Source organism: Chenopodium album, chromosome 1 (genome assembly GCF_948465745.1).
Source record: "Chenopodium album chromosome 1, dcCheAlbu1.1, whole genome shotgun sequence".
Taxonomy (NCBI): Eukaryota; Viridiplantae; Streptophyta; class Magnoliopsida; order Caryophyllales; family Amaranthaceae; genus Chenopodium; species Chenopodium album.
The window spans coordinates 67,827,319-67,832,230 of record NC_137834.1 but is presented as its reverse complement, the minus strand read 5'-3'; the positions used below and the strand labels follow the sequence as shown (position 1 = coordinate 67,832,230).

Sequence of the window (4,912 nt, the reverse complement as noted above, 5' to 3'; positions counted from 1 at the left end):
GGTCACAAATATATCCTAGTGGCAACCGATTACTTCACAAAGTGGGTCGAAGCACAATCATACGCTAAACTCACCGCAAAACATGTAGCACTCACTAGTGGAAAAAAGGTTATCCGTACCGGGCAAAAAGGGCCCGTCCGTAACGGGCAGCGTCCGTTACGTATGCGGCCATTACGGATGGTCATTGTTATTCGTAACGGGCAATATCCGTTACGAATAATGGGTTATTCGTAACGGACATTTCAGGTGCCCGTTACGAATAAGGCCTTTATTGTATTAAAATAAGTCCTTATTCGTAACGGGCACCTCAAACGCCCGTTACGAATAAATGATTATTCGTAACTGACATTTGAAATGTTCGTTACGAATAAAGTCTGATAGTATATAATTAAATACTTATTTACGAATAAGTGGTTATTTGTAACTAACAACTCTCCTGCCCGTTACAAATAATCATTAAATTAAATTTTTTTTATTAAATTTTGGCAGCATGTATTTATATATAATTAATTTATATTAATTAATACCTGATATAATAAACCTGTTCCTATAAATAAACAATTATACCGAACAATCTTTCATAAAAATTAATACAACGTAATATAAAAATTGAAGTAGTAATACATTTCAAATAAAAACTTGTATAAATTTATCTAACACATACAACAACACTAATAATATTACTTTGTTCTACCTAAGCTAATAGTTATGCATTCAAAAAATATTTACTTCTAAAGTATTGCGCCCACTGTTCTCGAACCACATTCAACTCGTCAACATCATACGGGGCTGTCCTTTGACAAAAATCCTATTGAAAAAAAAAAAAAACATATGAATGAGGTTACAAAATAAAAACAATCCATAATAAAAACAATCATTAGAATAAATGTGATGGTCCAAATTAAAGAAATAAAACTCAAAATATAGAAATAAAACACATAACAACCTTAATTAACTTATATTTTGATTTCTATGAATTGAAATCAATGAAAAGTGAACATTTACTTACTTTTGGGAGCGTATGTATAGAGCCAAAAAGGCTTCAAAATTTCCTAACGGACTTTATCTTTCTCATCTTTCATGTATTGGTCCAAATTAACACAATAAAACACATAACATCCTTAATTAACTATATTGATTTCTATGAATTGAAATAAATGAATCGTGAACATTTATTCACTTTTGGGAGCGTATAGAGCCAAAAAGGCTTCAAAATTGCCTAAGAGACTTCTATCTTTCCCATCTTTCATGTATTGGTTCAAATTAACACAATATAACATATAACATCCTTAATTAACTTATATTTTGGTTTTTATTAATTGAAATCAATGAAAAGTGACCATTTACTCACTTTTGGGAGCGTATATAGCAAAAAATGCTTCATAATTGCCTAAGGGACTTCTATCTTTCCCATCTATCATGTATTGTTCCAAATTAACACAATAAAACACATAACATCCTTAATTAACTTATATTTTGGTTTCTATGAATTGAAATCAATGAAAAGTGACCATTTACTCACTTTTGAGAGCGTATAGAGCCAAAAAGGCTTCAAAATTGCCTAAGGGACAGAAAGGTGCCAGTTTCGAAATAAGTATTTATTTGTAACGGACACCTTACTTGCCCAATCAACAGAACTTCATAAAAGCAAGACTAAATTATAACCAACTTCAATCTCATATTAACATTGATGAGTCTATCAATCTTTGACAATTTTAAAATTATAACTAACGTAATCTAATTGCTTAAATATAATTACCATGTGTCCAAATACCACTTTCAAAGATGAATAACATGAGTATATGTAAATGTATAGTTTATATCAACATAGTGCTCAAATGATCAAGCATTCATTCATTTTACCCACTAGATACATACCAAATCAGCAGTGGGAAAATTAAATATAAAGGGGGAAAAAAAAAGGTGATTCTAAAACTCCTAAATACAGCCTTAATTAACATACATTTCTGAACAAGAAGTTGAACCACTCAGTCAACCAAAAATCCTCTTCATCAAGAAAAAGGGTAACACGCATGCAAAACATCAAGGGAATTGACTTTGGTAACACTTTCCCTATCTTAAGCTTTCTACTGATGTGATAAGTAGAAGCAAGAGGTAGATGGTGCATATAAACCATTATGTAGGTCAATTTTAGCCAAGCCCATTAAACAACTCATGAAATTAGCAATAAATAGAAAAGGCCTGAAATGAACTGATCAGAACTGAAATTTCAGAACTGGTCGGAACTGATCAGAACTGATCGAAACTGAAATTTCAAAACTGATCAAAACTGAAATTTCAGAACTGATCAGAACTGATCGGAACTGATTAAAACTGAAATTTCAGAACTGATCAGAACTGATCGGAACTGATCAGAACTAAAATTTCAGAATAGATCAGAACTGACCGGAACTAAAATTTCAGAACTGATCGGAACTGATCAGAACAGATCAAAAATGACCTAGCTGCCTTTTCTTCTTTATCATACCCACTTGCACAAATTTTCTATAAGTTTTCTTATCTTATTAACATGCTCTGCCAATTTTCACAACTTCATCCAATAATCTAGAATGAAGTAGTCAATGATAACACACTAATATAATAACTCACCTAAATAGACTACAACATATGGAAAGCCGATCATCAAAAATTCTGCGAACCATGTCAAAAAAAGGAAAACGGAATGTTAACATAGTTATTGGCCATTTTCTGTAAGATCATGCTCACCAGTGTAGTTGATACAGCTCCACGGACGAGAGTTCTAGGCGACTGAGAGGATCCTTTAAGGCTTTGACAACACTTTCGCGTCCTAATCTTCATGGTAATGCAGCAAACTTAGTTGCAACTGCTACATCCATCTTTGGATCTTTTTCTTTTTGCTCCTTAATAAATCTATCAAAGAACTTATTTTCATGAAATATCAAGATAGCAAACCAGGATCAACAACTCTACATTTCAGACTTCAGAGGAGCTAAATGCAAACAAAGCAAAATCATTAACTTATTCAACTGTAATGACATTAAAGTTATACATATTACAAATCCACTATTATCAAATCATCTATGGGACAATGAAGAGTTGATTATAATAAAACAGCCAAATATACTTAAAAAAAAAGTTGAAGCATATAATTATGCTAAAAGCAACACCATACATGTTAACCAAATAATGTTGTAAGGTATATGAATCACTTATGAGTGCTCGAAACAAGATATTTTAATTGACAATTAGAACGCAATGTCAAAAAGTCACAAACAAAATCTTGAAACCAGAATGCACATGTAATAATAATGCCTTAATCATGTTAAAGTTTACATCGAAGCCATTGTAATATTGTGGTTTTTGGGGATTATATGAGTCACCCGGAACCCAACACGATTTTTAAGCAATAACCCATTCCACTACTCAAAATGTTCTTTACAGATGAACTTCTCATAAACGGTCGTCCAAACGATAATTCTTACTCCGCTCTTGAAACGCGGCACTCTCTCTTGATGGGTCAGCTCTTCACAAGCTGCAAAACAACAACTCAAATCTACTCAATTTTAATTTTTCCACAAAATCCAACATAACACTTTTGACATTTTAATATGTCATATACAACCAAAAACAAAGAATATATGATATTAGCTATAACGCCCTGTATCCGTCACACTGCTTCTTGTTTAATCAAATCAACCAATTGAACACCAAATTAATCAATTCAACATTGAAACAATCAATTAAACAACGAACAAATCAAATGAACATCAAATTACGAATTTAAAAAGCAAGGATTCGATGAATTTTAGGCTTACATGTTGAATTTATACAGGCAAAGGAAGAGTATAACACAAATTAAACGAATTCAAATACTGAATTCAATTTCTTAACTGCAATTAAAGAAGATAAATTGCATTGAACTGAAACAAATTGGATTGAAAATTTAAATTAAGAAGGTGAGGAGAGAGAATACCTGGGTTCACAACTTTAAGTTACGTATGCTTCAACTGGAAAATTGTTTTTGCTGATGTAGGGTTTCAGAGAAAAACAAGTATGTATTTGTATGTATTCATATCCAAGTTCCATTCACTTGATTTGGTAACGCATCGACAACCCTAAGAAGGGGAACAAGAAGAAGTAAAGCGAGTTTATAAATAAATAGAGAGAGAGAAAACGAAGCTTGAGCTGATAACCGAGCTGCTTCAATGGAGTTGCGGGAGTGAGGACAGAGGACGACGGCCGAGCTGCTTCAACATTGGAGTGAGAAAGGGGAAATAATATTTTGAGAGAGAGAGTGAGAAAGGGGAAATTAAAAGATAGGGTTTACTTTGAAACCTATTCGTAACGGGCAAGACTTGTTGGTTACGATTAGTTGGTTATTCGTAACGGGAAAGATTTGTTGGTTACGACTAGTTGGTTATTCGTAACGGGCAAGACTTGTTGGTTACGACTAGTTGGTTATTCGTAATGGACATTGAATTTGCCCGTTACAAATGATGTAATTGTAACGGGAAATCATATGCCCGTTACGAATAGCTTGTTACAAATAAGATTTTTTCCACTAGTGACTCTTTATCGAAAGAAATATTATTTGTCGGTACGGAGTCCCACATGAAGTGATAAGTGACAATGGAACTCACTTTCAAGCCGAATGTGAAGAATTGATACAAAAATATGGCATCCAACATCATCATTCTTCCCTCTATAGACCTCAGGCAAATGGAGCAGTCGAAGCAGCTAATAAAAATTTAAAGACTATCATCGAGAAAATGACGGAAAATTACAAGGATTGGCCTGACAAACTTCACTTCGCATTGTGGGGTTATCGCACATCAACAGGAAATACGCCATTTTCCTTGGTTTATGGAATGGATGTCGTACAACCTGTCGAACTAGAGGTTCCATCTCTACGCATCGCGTTAGAAAGCAA

General features: G+C 33.3%; 1 long non-coding RNA gene across 3 annotated transcripts; it reads right to left on the bottom strand.

The window, feature by feature from the left end:
- Nucleotides 1–554: 554 nt before the first annotated feature.
- LOC145599425 (uncharacterized) lies at nt 555–4,271 on the bottom strand. Of its 3 annotated transcripts, none has more exons than XR_014103799.1 (3): nt 3,956–4,271; nt 2,728–3,535; nt 555–808 (listed from the first exon to the last, which is right to left on the bottom strand). It is a non-coding gene; the product is annotated as an uncharacterized LOC145599425 (long non-coding RNA). The 3 variants fall into 3 exon arrangements; XR_014103777.1 differs by having other exon boundaries at nt 2,728–3,514; XR_014103758.1 differs by having other exon boundaries at nt 2,728–2,892.
- Nucleotides 4,272–4,912: the final 641 nt, after the last annotated feature.